This window comes from Spinacia oleracea, chromosome 2 (genome assembly GCF_020520425.1).
Source record: "Spinacia oleracea cultivar Varoflay chromosome 2, BTI_SOV_V1, whole genome shotgun sequence".
NCBI lineage: Eukaryota > Viridiplantae > Streptophyta > Magnoliopsida > Caryophyllales > Amaranthaceae > Spinacia > Spinacia oleracea.
This window is the reverse complement of record NC_079488.1, coordinates 85,442,849-85,460,303: the sequence shown is the minus strand read 5'-3', so window position 1 is coordinate 85,460,303 and position 17,455 is coordinate 85,442,849.

Here is a 17,455-nt window from a genome sequence, read left to right as displayed (position 1 = left end):
TCGGGATGAGATGTTGAAAGTTGTACAAGGCCACTCGGAGAGCCAAAAACTGCAAAACGCATGGCCGTGCTCAGATGAATCATAGGCTATGATTATCTGTTTATTTGATCAGTTGAACTCTGAAACCAAGAAATACCTCTAGACATAATAAGGATGACTATTCTTACCTTATGTTCATGAGCAAGCATCAAGCGACAAAGGAATTAGGCAATGCACACTGAAGGAAATAATGCCCTTGGTCCAAGTATGCATTAAATGCTAAGTCTAATAAATGCGGTTCAGTATTAATTAATTATGCAAGATTAATTCAGTGAGATCAAGTAAGCTGAATGCCTAGCTAGAGGCCGCTTCAGTTCAAGTGGAATTAATAATATTAATCCACAGCTTACTCTTAACTGAACACGTAGGGTCACACAAATAGTACGTGAACGGATCAAGTATTTAAGCAAATTAAATACTCCATTTATGAATATTCGGAATCGACGGAGCTCGGTTCCAATGGGAGCTGAAATCGTCAAAAGGCAAAATATGAATACTCCAGAAACGATTATATTGCCGGAAACGGAAATATGGATCGTAACGGAAATATAAATATTATCCAAGTCGTAGATGTTGCCGGAAACGGAAACATGGTACGTATCGGAAAATATTATTGGAAATATTGCCGGAATCAGAAATTTTGCCGGAAACGGAAATATTACCGGAATCGGAAATATTGTCGGAATCGGAAATATTAAATATTTGTTCGAATCGGAAATAAATTTCGGAATCGGAAATATTAAATATTGTTTGAATCGGAAATGAATTCCGAAATCGAAAAACGAATCGGAAGCGCGACATACGAAATAATCATCCGACGAGCTTCCTAGACGCAAGGCCCAGCACGAAGCCAGGCCCGCGCCTAGCGAACCCCGCGCAGCGAGCAAGCAAGGGAAGCAGGCCCAGCCGAGCATGAAGCAAGGCAGGCCCAGCCGAGCCAAGCAAGTAAGGCCAGCAGCAGCGCCCAAAGCTGGGCCGCGTGCTGCCAGCGCTGCTTGGGCCGAGCCGCGCACAACGCCCCTCGTGGGGTGCGTGTGTGTGTGCTTGTGAAATGCTACGAATCCTTAATCGTTTAAGATTTCTCGATTAATTGTTTTCCTAATTCCGCAAGAATTAAATGTTTGATTAAACACTAAATTCAAATGGATTAATTTAACTAGAATTCTAATTGAATTAGTAAATTGAATCCTAGTGGAAATCTAAGTCCGATATTTCCTCCCTATAAATAGGTGATTCATAATCACAATTTATATACAACAATCAATAAGTATTGATATAGTTTAAGTTTAAACTAACTTAAAAATTTGCCAAAAATAATTAAGCTTTTGAATAACATAAAACCTTAGATAATATTCTAGTTAATTAAATCTAAGGCGGATCCGAACGTGCTGTGGACTATCTAAGGAGGGGCGACATTTGGAGTCCTAAATTTGTTCTTGTTCGGTTCGGGAGCAGCTAGGGAAGGCACGCGTCACATGTATGTATCCTAAATTATGCTAATTGACTATGGGGCAATTAATTTGTATTCTTTGCTTTATGGTTTTTCCGCATGAAATATATGTTTTATATTTGTCATAACCTAACATTTACAACTTATGGGTTTAGACCCTTTAGGCAAACCATATAAGTCCCAATTATGGTTAGACATGATTGAATATAATTCACTTTTGATGGCCTCTTTCCAAAAACTAACATCTATAGATTTAATAGCTTCAATATAAGTCTTTGGGTCTTCCTTTAAGAGAAACAAATAATCAAAACATTTCACTCAAACAATCCACATCAAAGCCTTCAACAAGAAAATTGGTCAAGAAATCCGGTCCGTAGGTAGTCTCTACTCTTTACTTTTCCTAGGTTGGACTTCTTCCGCTATAGTGGAAGGAAGAGGAACACTAGATAGGACTAGGCAAAGAAACATCCAAGGGAACACCAACACTTGACTCATTCACGTGTGAAGATAAAGACATTTTCAATGGGAAAATATGCTCAAAGAAAACTGCATCCCTAGATTCACAAATGAAACGATGACTCAAAAGCATGAATCTATATGCGGTACTATTATGAGTATAACCATAAATACACAATCAAAAGTTTTAGAACCAATAGTGGGTTTCTTAAAATATGGAAAAGATACCTTAGCTAAGCACCCACGCACTTTCAAAATACTCATGTTAGGACTATAACCCTTCCAAAGCACATAGGGTATCTTATCCAACTTCTTATGGGGTACTCTATTGATTAATAACAAGAAGAAAAACCGCCTCCCACTGTAACACCCCGACAATTCTCCTTTTTCTAAAATAACCCTTTTTATAAGTATAACTATAGAGAATTATCAAAGTATTATCGCCCGTGTGAAAACGTAATGGCTTATTCAGAATTTTGCAGCGGAAAACATAAAACTAACTTTTAGGTTTATAAATAATCAATTACAGATTTAATCCTAAAAACTAATCAACGAAAATAAGGAAATGTAAATAGTACGACAAGTTTATAATCCAAATTAACAAACCCAAGTCACTTAGAAAAACAAAATAAATACAAGCTCTCTAATCCCGATCCCAATGATGCATCATCTTCAAACATGTAGATGGACAATGCTTATTGATCCTTAGAGACTGCTCACCAAAATGGGTCATCACAGGATCAATAAGGCATAGCTATGATCAACACACACAAACAAAGCACGTAATCAGAAAAGCTGAGTACTACATACCGAAACAATAATAATCCTAACATGATTCTATTAAACGAACAACCCTAACATGATACTAATAAAACATAAGTAAGGATAAACAAAACATATTGACTTGAAGACTATATTTGACTGAACTAGACCCTTGTATCATTAACATTATCTTAATTGAAATAGTCAATGGACTGAGTTGTCTACTAGAAGCCTTCACTACAGAAGACGAGGTATGGGCGCGACTCCGTAACCCCAATGACCTGCGATATCGAGGAACTTTTGACTAAAATAGAACCGTGATCAATCCGGCTCAGAAAAAGCCATAGGCGACCCATGACCCCAACTCCTGATTGTCCATCACTTCAGACGTGCACAGTCTAAAGTTATTGCTAATGAGTTTCACTTTACATGATTTACAAATTAAAACTCTGTTTTTATTCACAATTATTAAGTCATACAGTCAACAATTATTCACAACTGTTTTTATCTTGAAATTAAGTAAGTGATCAAAAAGGTATCAATCAAGACTCATTCCAATTAAATTCAACCTTTCCTTTAATAATGATCAACCCCTCTATATGGGTATAAGATTTCAACTTACTAAACAAGGTCCTCGGCCCTCATAAAGTAGTGAAAAGCTAAAAAAGAACGACGATCGACCGATCTAAAATAATATATATAAAATAATCTAGTGTTCCCAACCAACATGTTTGCATCAATCATCCATACTAACATGTTATAATTCTCCTAACGAAATATATGTTCAACATGTTCATCCAACAATATTAAACATGTAAATTTCAACATAACCAAGTTCATCGAATAATTTAACATGGTTTCAAAAACACACACATCTCCAAGCGCACAGGTATGTACGTACCTTGTGTAAACAAACTGATAGGCCACTTTAACACTTTCAAAAGTCGCCTAAAGAGAATTCTCCGCCTAAAACAACCAACAAATAGTCCCAATCAATTTCTAATTATTCGCAACCATAATAAAGCATTCTAAATGCATCCTAAACATATTTAGAACCTTCCCAATATCAAAACTTGAATATTTGATTTCCTAGCATCATAATTATTGAATTAGTGATTGTAATTCGTTGAAAACTCTTTGCAAACATCGTACTTCAAATTTTCAGCAATATAACTTATTTAAAAACTTCACCAAGGCCAATTTACGTTCCTAGTACATCGAAACAATAAATTTAATAATCCATAATCTTCCTACCATGATTTACAGCTATTAAGACCTTGAAATTCATACTTTGGATAATCAAAAATTAATATTTCAATGTATTTAGATAATCTGAAAATTAAATATATTATTTAAACATAATATATAAATCTAAAATTTTAATTAAGTCATAAATCATAAATTTATTAAATCAAAGCATAAATTAAATTAACAAAATATAATCAAAATAATTAGTTTACTTAGGATTTAAGAAATAACCAAGTAAAGAGGGAGAGAGGAGGGTTGGCCGGCGGACAGGGCACGGCGGCAGCTTGCGGAGGTTGGTTGCGCGGCTCGACGGCTGTGGAGCAACGACATCGTTCAATAAGGGTAGAAGAATCAAGAACGAAGAGCAAGAAAATTAAAAACGAAAAAGAAGGAAAGAAAGAGGACTACCGTGCACGGCGGTGGTCGAGGTTTGTGGGCGGCTGCGCTAAGTGGTGGACGGCGGCACGATGATCGTGGATGCTGCTGTGGCTGCGTGCAAAGCCGAACAACAGAGGGGAGTAAACAGTTAAGGAAAGACGAAAAGAGAAGGGGAACGTAAGAGAAAAGGGAGGACGACGGAGAAGGGCTTACCGGCGGTGACGAGTGGTGGTGGTCCGGCGGCTGGTAGCAGCAAAGAACACATCGCGAGGGAGAAGGAAGTTTTGAGGGTTTCGGATTTTCACGTGAATTGCTGAAGGAGAGGATTTGCTTGTTTCACGGAAAATAGAAAAGGGGATTATGGGGGTTTGGGGTTTATAATATTGGGCTAGAATTAGGAATTTAGTTTTAGGATTTGAATCCAAAACCGAATAGGATCGTTTTCTAAATTCAATCAGTTTTCGTAATTCGAATTCTTTTCAACTTAAAATTCTAAAATTATTTTGATTTCGTAAATCGTTAAAAATATTCAAAATGTAGTAAAATAAATATACGCTAACTATATATTTATTTCTAAAATTCGTAAATTCTTATTTAATTATATTAAATATACGTTAAAATATATAAATAATGTTTCTAAATTTACGGGGGATTACAATCTACCCCTCTTAAAAGAAGTTTCGTCCCGAAACTTGACACGAAAATTCACATATTTTCCCAAACTTTTCAACTTATTCTTACCGGAGAAGTACTTTGTGCAACTCATGTGCACTCTTTTTCCAACTTAAAGTTACTTGTAATATTCACGAACACATTTCCTTATGCGGAGAATCTATTTACTTGCATTAACATGTATAATTTGCTAAAATAAGCATAAGAATGCATAAAAACACGATAAACATTAGGTTCTATCGCATTCTACCCCCCTTAAAGAAAACGAGTTACGCCCTCGTAACTCACCACAGAAAATAACTTTGGATACTTGATATTCATTTCACCTTCGGCTTCCCACGTTGCCTCTTCGTACTCGTGGTTCGACCAAAGCACTTTCACGATGCTGACGTCCTTATTGCGTGTACTACGCACCTTCCTATCAAGGATTTTCACAGGTTTTTCCTCGTATGTGAGGCTACTATCGATCTGGATTCCCTCAAGCTCTAAGATATGACGCTCATCAGGGATATAGCGCTTTAGTTGGGAAATGTGAAACACGTCGTGCATCTTTTCGAACTCCATTGGCAAGGCTAACTTGTATGCTACTTTCCCTATTCGTTGCAGAATCTCATACGGGCCTACATATTTGGCACTTAGCTTGCCCTTTTTCCCAAATCTCATCACATTCTTGGTTGGTGATACTTTCAAGAACACTTTATCACCTACTGCAAACTCGTCATCTCTTCTTTTCAAATCAGCATAACTCTTTTGCCTATCCTGGGCAGCCTGAATTCTAGCCTGAATCATATTTACATTCCTGACAGTCTCCTCAATGAATTCCGTTCCCAAAACTATGTTTTCACTGAAATCATTCCAGCAAATGGGACTTCTACACTTTCTTCCATATAGTGCCTCAAAAGGTGTCATCTTAATGCTCGCATGATAACTATTGTTGTATGAAAATTCGATCAAGTCTAGATGGTCTTCCCAACTACCCTTAAAGTCAATAACACAAGCCCTTAACATATCTTCCATAGTCTGGTTAGTTCTCTCAGTCTGACCATCGGTTGTAGGGTGGAAAGTAGTGCTCATTTTCAATGTTGTCCCAAGGTTCAACTGGACCTTTTGCCAAAATTTCGAGAGGAATCTTGAATCACGGTCTGAAATAATATCGGTTGGGACCCCATGCAACCTCACTACATGATTAATGTAAGTCTTTGCAAGCTGTTTCTTTTTCCATGTCTCTTTAATCGAAATAAACACGGCTGATTTTGTTAGACGGTCCACAATCACCCAAATAGTATCATTTCCGTTCTTTGATCTAGGCAAGGCAGTAACAAAATCCATAGAAATGGAATCTCACTTTCATCCAGGCACTTCTAAAGGTTGAACTTTCCCCATGGGTCTTTTGTGGTCTATTTTGACTTTTTGACAGGTTAGGCATCTAGACACAAACTCAACAACTTCCCGCTTCATATTGGGCCACCAATAGTTCTGCTTAAGGTCCTTGTACAACTTGTCACCCCCAGGGTGCACAGAATATGGAGTATTATGCCCCTCATCCATAAGATGTCTCTTAAGTTCTTCACACTTCTGCGGTACACACCATCTCCCTTTGAACCTCAAACTACCATCATCATGAATCTTGAAATCTACTTCCTTCCCTTGCCCCATCTTTTCTTTGATCTTCTCTAAGTATTCATCCCCAACTTGACTTTCTTTAATCTCCTCGAATATGGACAACCCCAATGATAATGCACTCAGTCTTGCTTTGGTCTCCCCAGGATTTACTATTTCCAGGCTAAGTCTTTGCATATCTCGACACAACTCCTTAGGAACTACCAAGACATTCATACTATGGCTCAATTTCCTACTCAACGTATCGACAACCACATTTTCTTTCCCCTCATGGTACTGGATGTTCAAATCATAATCCTTGATTAACTCTAACCATCTTCATTATCTCATGTTGAGGTCTTTCTGGGTGAAAATGTATTTTAGGCTTTTGTGGTCTGTAAAGATCTTACATGTTACCCCATAGAGGTAATGTCTCCAAATTTTCAAGGCGAAAACAATCGCAGCTAGCTCTAGATCGTGGGTAGGGTAATTAGCCTCATACGGTTTCAATTGACGCAACGCATATGCAATCACCTTCCCATTTTGCTGCAACACACACCCCAAACCATTCTTCGAAGCATCAGTATACACCTCAAACCCCTCATTCCCATCAGGCAATGTCAAAACTGGTGCAGAGGTTAAACGCCCTTTAAGAATTTGGAAAGCTTCCTCACATTTTCCACTCCACTCAAATTTTGATGAATTTGATGAAGAAAGAAAGAATCAAAATTTGATGAAGAGGTCAGGTCCTTTTGAAACCGTATGAGGCTAATTACCCTACCAAATTGGTGATCACCAACATCCCCGTGTGACGTTCGAAGAGGTCAGGTCCAAAACTTGTGCCGAAATGCGTCTGGAGGTTGATGAAGCAATCCGGGAGTCGACACCACAACCGACAGGGGGCACCAACGACAGGAAGCTGTACTCCCCAAGGAATAACAACTAGCGACACCAACCATATAATTTTCAGATCCAGGTACAAAATGTCAATCAATATGATGATACTAACACTGGTAACATGAATGAGTGGGCCGACTACCCGGATATATAAGAGCACGGTTTTAACGTCGATATTTGAGGTGTCGTCAACGCCCTTCATCATATTGGCGGGAGCGTCAGGTGGCCCATTGTGTGTTAGGTTATGAATAATATAAACAATATAATTCATGCGGAAAAACCATAAAGCCAGGAACCCAAATTAATTTCCACATAGTCAATTAGCATAATTAGGATACATACAATGTGATGCGTGCCTTCCCTATCTGCTCCCGAACCGAACAAGAACAAGTTTAGGACTTAAAATGTCGCCCCCCCTTAGATAGTCCACAGCACGTCCGAATCCGCCTTAGATTCAACAACCTAGAATATTCTCTAAGGTATTATGTGCACTCGGGAAACTCACAATAAAGTTATGCAAATATTAAATTCTCTCTTGAACTTAATGTATTAGAATACTTATGAATTGCATTATAAATTGTATTCATGAACCAAAAATTCCTTAACCACCAAGTAATACTACGCTCCTAAACTCATACAAAAGTACAAAGCCACGGTACAAAAAAAAAGGACGGCGTCATCGTCCTTGTTTGGCGGCACCTGGGACACGTCAGCAGCGCCTGGTGCTGCTCTTGCGCTAGGCGTTGACGTGGCTTGGCGTTTAGCCGGCTAATCTCCTATTTAAACCCTTCATTTTCACCCAAATAAGGGGGAAGCCTTCAACACAAACTCGTAATACGCATTTTTCCTCGCAAAACTCAAACACAAAATTCAATCTTCAAACTTTCAATTTTCCTAAAATTTTCAAAAATATCAAAGAAATTAGGAGTACACATCGGAAAACCAGCCTAAACCTAACGAGGTAAAATACATACTTTGTTGCTACGGTTTTATGCACTAGGCATCAAACGTCAAAATCATGCTACTTTCTGATAAATACGGGTATAAATCGTTCCGCTAGCATCAACAGATAAATATCTCAAGCATTCGAAGTCCGAAAAATATGCGGATTTAAGCTTTCCGCTCCCAACGGACCCAAGCTCCGGGAAGTCAAAAGCAATTCAAATCCCAAGAGTCAATAAAAAAGCTCTTTTCCCCACTAGGCATATTCCCCAACAGTTCAAGCCTCAGACGACATTTCAAACAAGTACAAAATCCAGCGGTATTCAAATTTAAAATTCAAAATTCAATATTCAAAATTCTAACTTTTTGAAAGAAATGCAACCCATACCAAGATCAGAGTCGTCAAGCCGCACGGAGGTAGACTCTATCCTTTTTTTCTAACACTTGTCTTATGCAGGTACCGACGTACAAAGAATGATCTAGATTGCAGAACTTCTTGACTATTCTCCGTCCGTATTCGAAAACTTTGAATTTCGCTTTCCTAATCGAACGCTCAGTGAAAGGGCTTATGTAGACATCTAATTCGTGTCTCCCCTAATGGGATAATGACGAAACCATTACCCTTGCTAGGTGGTTGGTACAACTGCGGGCGGAAGTCCCAATTGCTAAGATACATTCCAAATCCAAAATCCAAAGTCCAAATCCCGAGCCCGTTCCCTTTTCGGTACTCGGTACAAATTTCAACTTCTAAAAATCAAATTCAAAATTCAAACAAAGTCTCACCCAATGGACCACTCCATTAGTTTTACAAGGCCATTTCCATTCGAAATTCCATTAAACCATCCAAAATCGGGCGCCGACCCACAAAACCGAGCACGTCGAACCGAGTCCGAAATACAAAACCCGGGTACAAAAGGTGTGTTTTAGTCCCAAAATATCCTCAACCACCAAGCAAATTCTACGCTCCAAAGTGCGTATAAAGTACACAACCACGGTACAAAAAAATGGATGGCGTCATCGTCCTTGTTTGGCGGCACCTGGACACGTCAATAGCGCCTGGCGCTGCTCTTGCGCTTGGCGCTGACATGGCTAGGCGTTTAGCCGTCTAATCTCCTATTTAAGCCCTTCATTTTCACCCAAATGGGGGGGGGGGGGATTATTCAAAACAACGTCGTAATACTAATTTTTCGTCTCAAAACTCAAACACAAAATTCAACGTTCAAACTTTCAATTTTCCTAGAATTCTCTAAAATATCAAAGCAATTGGGAGTACAAATCGGAAAACTAGCCTAAACCTAACAAGGTAAACCGAATCCCTAATACAAACTACCATGATTTAATCCAACTTTCTACCTTTCTATTTCAAGTTTACTATGCCTATGATGTTCTTGTAATGTTCATACACACTTCAACTAGGAAATGTCAAAAAAGGAGTAATCTTTGAGGGGATTTCATACTTGAAACCCCCTCAAATGATCTTCCAAACTCCCTTTACAAGTTTCAAGTTTCAATCTTTATGCTTTGTTTTCAAAAAAACATGATTAGTAAGTTGAGGCTTTCATTCTTGAAAGTGTTCCTTACAACAATCATCATCATATCTTCAAAAAACTTCAACTTTATACAAGTTCAAGGATGTTTAGGAAAGTGCGAACCCTTTTCCAAACTAGAACACATGAACATTCCAATTTCTATGTTCAATATTCAAGTTCTACATTCAATATTCAATGATGTTTGAATGAGATCAACTTCTATTTAAACTATAATATATTTCAAGTCATGGAGCATATTAAAGCCGAGGCCTTTTTACATGGAAAGGTCTAACCTTTAAGAATCAAACCCTTCTAATTTCAACATTCAAGTTCAATATTCAAGTTCAATTTTCATTTCAAATTCTATATTCAAAATCAATGATGCTTCAAGATGAGCAACTCATCTAAAGTTAAGATTTTCTAGAGAATTGAATCCGTGTTGCGCACACTTATTAAGATATTTCTTGGTGTTTGGATCTCAAACACAATAGTACAATTTTAATACCGCACTTCCAATATCGCACTTTCAATATCGCAATTTCAATACCGCATTTCAATATCGCACTTTCAATATCGCAATTTCAATACCGCACTTTCAACATCGCAATTTCAATATCGTAATTTCAATCTCGCACTCTTTAATCGTCTTTTCAAGGCGATGTGGTTATGTACGCATTTCAATAATTACTCTTCTATTTGTGATGATGCTTTATGTGTTTATTTCTTTCATCACCTAACCTGCTAAATAAAACAATATACAAAAGGTTACATCACGCTTAACAAATATAATTTTTGGACAAACCGGCCTTAGGTTACTTGAATTAACTTCAAAGAAAAGTGATCACGTACAAGTAGCAATTTCAATGTTCTAAATGCATGATTCAACCAACCTAGTGCAATGATTAGGATTTAGCAAAACAATGCGTGTCTTGTGTTTGAATGTATTTCTAAAGCCTACCAAAATAAGCGGTTCGTTCTTGTACCCGAATCCCACACATTCGGTTTCAAGATTCAATGCCTTGTCCAAGAAGAGTCCACTTTGGTCCTTCCGAACCGGACCCTTAAAAGTTTTGGTGGCGACTCCATCGAAGTTCAATATTTGAAAGCCATAGGGGTATTTTGTACACTTTCTTATACTATGAGCTTTGATTTTCTATGTTCAAATCCAATTACGTCATTTGTGTGAACCTAGGATTTGGCTCCCCTTTTGGAATGGGATTGAAAAGATCAAGTCAAACCTAGTTGATCATACACTTGACAAATTGGACAAGTGAGAGACTTTGATGAGTCTTAAACAAGATTCATCAAGCTCTCATAACTTACATACAAAAATCAATGTAAAATTATGCGAAATACTAAAAATTACCACTACAAGAGCAAATGCAATTCAAGTATAAAAAAAACCCTACAATAACCATCTCAGACATAACATCCTTATTCCTTAGATGAGGTATATCCTTGATCGTAGCAAAGTAATTACATGCGAACTCAATCTTTTTCACATATAGATGCGAAGGCTCACAATCCAACTCTAGATGTCCTAGATTAGAGAACTTTGAAGGCAACATTTCAATTCCTGAAAATACACAACATAAATGTCTTACTAACGTGTTCCCAACAAAAGAATTCAATCACCCATAATAATTAAGCTTAAAACAAATTCAAAGCACAATTATATGCTTAATCATGAATTATGATGCAATTAAAAACATAAAATAAAATAAAACATGATCAAACTTTAAATACATAATCATACAATCAATACTTAACACATAGCATTTAATTAGATGCATAATTAAATTAAATACCCTTCTTAATCTACCATTTCTCACTTAAGAATAAATAATAATTTTTGAAATTAATTTAATAAATAACTTCAAATTTTTGACGAAATTATTAAAATTAAAATCGAAAATTAAAAAAAATCGAATAATTACTTAATTAATTCCACTATACAAGAGTTTTCCGAAATATAATTAATTAATTAACTAAGTAAATAAATAATTAATTTCGGATAATTAATTAAATAAATTTTTATTTTTTTCGAAAATTTCCCATGAATTTCCAGCAAAATAAATTCGAAAAAAAAACAATTCGAATTAAATTCGAATTTTATTAAAATTCGGACGAAAATTAAAAATAAATAAATAAAGATTCGGAATTTTACCTAATTTCGAATAACTTAAATAATTGGTATTTGACTTTTCAAAATATTAAGTACTCGAAAATAACATTTTAACTTTAGGAAAATAAAATTTCAAATCATCCTAAAGTTCCGCAAAACCTACCCAAATAGTATGAATTACTATTAAGTAGTTTCTAAATCGTAGTTTAAGGAATTACCATCATGCACTATTATTTAATACAAAGCAGCTCTTAAACTAAAGCTCTGCAAATACCACTTTATAACACCCTAATAATTCCTTGCTTTTATGAAACCATTTTCCAACTTGAAATAAAGGAATTACTAAGATATTACCGCCACCATGATAACAGTTAAGGCTATTACCAGAATTACGCAGCGGAATTAACTAACTTTCAAAACGATAAATAATAGTTAATGGCCTCCATACAATTCGGAACCATTACGGCCCAAAACCAAAACATTAAATAGTTTAAAATCAATTAACTAATCATTTAAGTAGTCATGACTATAAAAATAGTAGAGTTTATAAATGCGGAAGAGAAAACATCTCTCAAACTCAATCCCATGCTCGATCACTTCTCCCGCAAGTTACCTCTACAAACCTGTTATTGAAAGTCTACTCCCCAACAATGCAAATGCAATGATGGATTATCATAGGGTCATTAAGGCAAATGAAATGATCGAAGGAAACATGAAGCACGAAGTCAGCGAAAGTTGAGTACGAACAAACTAGAATGACATCCTAGTCTAACATGCTTCACTCAATACAATTTAATAATCTACATGCAAAAGACATTTACAAATAATCATGGAGACAAGACTCGACACTAGACATGACTCTTGACTCATAGATTAGATTAGAATAAGCTTCGAACGGTTAAAAGAAAATATCCATCAAAGGAAGGGTGTTTGGAGCCCACCAAACAAAAAAATAGTAATAAAGTAAATATCGGACCATACCGAAGCCCGGGCCATACCCACGGAATTCCAGCGCATAAAAATAAGAATGAAACAACGTCCTGTATGATTCGTAGGAGTGCGTGTTTTCTGGCAAGACTCCCGCCATTGCTCATACTCAAGGTATATACGTTCCAACAGTTTTGAAGCTTGTTCTGGTTGCACTTTACGTTAATTAATATTTTAAGTACAAGGTGAACTAAAGACACAATCAACGAGACATAAAATACAAGCAACCAAACAACGACGTATCATTTTAATCCTTTAGGACTTGTGATCAAAACACAGGACTCAAGTGACATTACTCCCATTGTTCAATTCACAATATACTATTGAGATAACCCGACATTGACAGTTAACAAGCGGGGTGTGCACAAGGCACGAAAAATCCTTAGTTCAATTCACATAGACTTCCCAATCATACCCTACATACGAGGTAAAATAAATAGTGCAACTAGGAACGAATGCTTGGCTCAATATATGCTAGACATCTCGTACAATAGCATAACAACAATACTTGCATGTGAAACCCTCATACATGCATATAAACTTGAACAACATGCTTGACATTCTATTCAACGATTATAATAATCACAACATGATTGTTCACTTGGGATTCATAAATTCCACAATAATTAATAACATGCTTGTTCACCACATCAAACATGAATTCAACAATAATCAAACATGAATCCAATAGTATCCAGGTCACATGATTCACAATAACAAAGTATCACATGCATAGTCCTCATGTAATCGGTGGTCACCCTAGACATGCACGTACCTCGAATATCTAAGTACGGGGCCACTTTGCGAATCACAACTCAAGGCTAGAAATCACCTCCTATAATTAAAATAATATAACTTAGTTATTATCCATGTTTACTAAATTTCCAGAAACTTTTGTAAGTTCTTATGCACTTGAATTAATTAGAATTTGATAGCCCATAAATAAAATAATAGTATAAATTGAAAAACTAAAGTCCTAGTATGAAAATATGAATTTTCCACCTTTAAAACCATCAAAATCAACAGTTTTTAGGCTTTGTATTAAATCTGAAAATTACATTTGATTAACGTTCAATTATGTAAATCAATCAATTGTTAAATTGGGATTAAACCCCTAACACTAATTAACCATAAAAATTACTTTAGGGCATTCAAAATCAACACTTTATTACTTTATCAAATCTGAAAATTATTATTCTTTAGTTTAAAACATTCCTCATGAATCCAGACACATAAAACATCACAATAAGGTGTTCATAACCGTTCCCAGCAGTTTAATAATCCAAAATCAATAATAATAATAATAATAATAATAATAATAATAATAATAATAATAATAATAATAATAATAATAATAATAATATAGTTTTAAAATGCAGAATTGAAATAGAATAGGCAAGGAAGAAGAGAATTATACCAAACCGGCCTATAGCACGGTAAAATCACGATTTGAATGTGATTGAGCGCAAAAGGAATGAACGGAACAACTATAATACACACGTTGGTGTGTGTGTGTTGTGTGTGGTGCAGCGACAAGGTAAGCAGTAGCAAGCAGGGATCGGCAACAGCGCTCGAGCGAGAGAGGGAGAGCAGGGAGTGCACACGGGTGTGGTGCGCGGCTGGCATCAAGGGACAAGCAACAATAGGCGCGCGCGCGAGTGTTGTGTGCGAGAGCGAGGGAGCGTGTGGGTGTGCGGTTGGCTGCGTGCACGAAGGCGTGCCTTCGTGCAACATCGAGCAATGAGGGGCGAGGGGCGTGGGTGCTCGAAGGCACAAGGCACGAGCAAATGTGCGTGCTCGGCAAGGGAGACGGGCAAGGAGAGGGGAGGGCACGAGAGAAAGAGAGCAAGGCAAGGGGAGGAGAGAGAAAATTATGAAATAAGTGGGGATCAATTAATGAGTACGGTTGTGTTTATATGTTCCTAATTCATAATGGGATTAGGGTTAGGGATTTGGCATTGGGCTTTGCACACTTAAGTGATTGGGTTTGACTTAGAATTTGAGGCTTAGAAACTCATATGGGTTCACCAACTCAACGAATTGGGCTTTTAGGATTAATCCAAACTTTTTAAAATACGACCCAATAAAATTCCCGATTCAAATAATAAATTTGTTTCGAATTTATTAAAAAAAATAGTTATTTGAATTAAAAAAATACATTTAAATCATAATTAAATGCAATTTAAATTCTAAAATTCGTAAAAATACTTTATAAATACATTAATATATTTTTATAAATTCCAAAAAATACGAGGTATTACAGGATACCGGTGCTATCCATATTTTGGACCTTACAGTTGATTACTTTATTACGAAAAATCGATGTTGGGATGTCGTTGCTCGATCTTTCTTTAGTTGTGCCTCCTGAAATAGTAAATATTGTTAAAGGTATCCCTTTACCTGCAAATGATTTATTAGATGAACGTTGCTGGGGTTTTCAAATAAGTGGAAATTTATTGTTAAATCTGCCACATGGCTAGCCCATATTTTTTTTCTTCATCTTCCAAATGGGAATTATGTTTGGATTTGGAAATTAGACATTGCTCCGAAACTCAATGTCCTTATTTGAAAATTATTGCATATAACGGTCTTCCTACCTATGACCTTGGCTTATCGTAATTAATATTGATACCCTAATATTTTCCCTCTATATACTACTCATCCAGAATAGTAGAGAATATTGGGATATGCTGCAAATATTGTTGACCGTTGGTTGGGAACTCGTCCGTGCCTCTACTATCCTCAATCTTTTTCGAAATCTTCAACATAGCGGTGGTCTCCCCATAAAAAAATATTACTTCACTTTGCAATATTTGGAAGGCTCATAGTACTCTCATTTTAGACAAACTCGAGTACTTATACGAGAGCTCTATTTTTTTTTTACGAAATGGGACATTGGTACTTGTATTGATTCTCTATAGGATAATATTTCTCGGAGTTGTGTTTCTCACTCTCCTAGCACCATCCGGGTTGCATGCATGGTCACCCTTGTCCCCTGGATGGTTATTTGAAAATTAATTTTGATGATTCTTTCATAATATTTCTGGATCACATTACAAGAATATGTATCTTTAACGACAACCTAATTACGACGGGTCAAAAATCCCGTCGCAAAAGCCTTTTGCGACGGGGCTAACAACCAAACAAAGACGGGAACAACCGTCGCAATTTTCTTTTACGACAGTTTAACGACGAGATTTCCCATTAACGACAGCCCCCTTTTATGACGGGTTCGCGACAGGAAATCCTGTCATTAATCAATGATTATTGGCTTTTAGCGACGGGATTTCCCGTCGTTAATGGTACAATTTTTTGTAGTGTCAGCGAGTGTTTTTATTAGAGATCATCTTAGTATTAATATTGTCAGTCGTACATAGCACATCATATCCGATTCTTGCAGCGTTAGCTCTACGCAAAAGTCTTTTGTTACCTATTGAGCATAATATTCGTCGTGTTTCAGTGAAGGTGATAACTTATTGGTTATTGATATTTGCAAGGTAAAGAACAATGTCCCTTGAAGATTCATCCTCTAATGGATGATGTTAGGCATTTACTAACTCGCTTTAAAGAAGTTCCATCTAGGCACGCATATCGAGAAGTCAATCGTGCATTAGATTATGTTTCAACCATAAGTCACAAAATTCAGACTCATCAAGATATTGACCCTTACCTAGATAGTGTTATCCCACTTTGTGGACTAACGACATAACCGTTTTGACGTTTGATCATGCCGTGTCGATCAGGTATTGTCGTGTCATAGGGTGCGACGCGTCGGGTGAACAGGTCGGACGTAGCAGCAGGCGACGATGTACAAGCGACAAGCGACGAGAGATCATAAGGAATAGGTTAAGTCCGAAGCCCAAGGCCCAAGATCTAGATCGCCGTCGGATAGTTAGAATTGGTCAAAAGAATACCCGGAGATCTCGTAGATGGTTGGAAATAAGCAAGAGGCGAGAGGAACGAACTGGCCCCTAATTCCGCGGGATCTTCTCAACCAATTGAGCTGTTGGATTCAAGCTAAATAAGAGGTTGTTTTTTCGCATATCAGATATGCGTGGCAACACACATATCAGCTAAAAGACAAATAGCTAAAAGACAAAATAGGAAGTACCATTCTGTAAAAAAAACAAAAGTACCATTCTGTAAAAAAAAAGGTACCATTCTGTAAAAAAAGTACCATTTTTGTTTTAAAAAGTACCATTTAATTTCTTTTTTGTCCTTTTTCCTATTTTGTTTTTTGTTATGATATGTATTTGCAAGCACATATCTGATATCCGAAAATACTTCCTCGCTAAATAAACAGGAGTCGATGGCCTTCAAGGGACACGTTAACTCAAGCACTCAAGCAATCTAAGAGCCATATAGTATTCT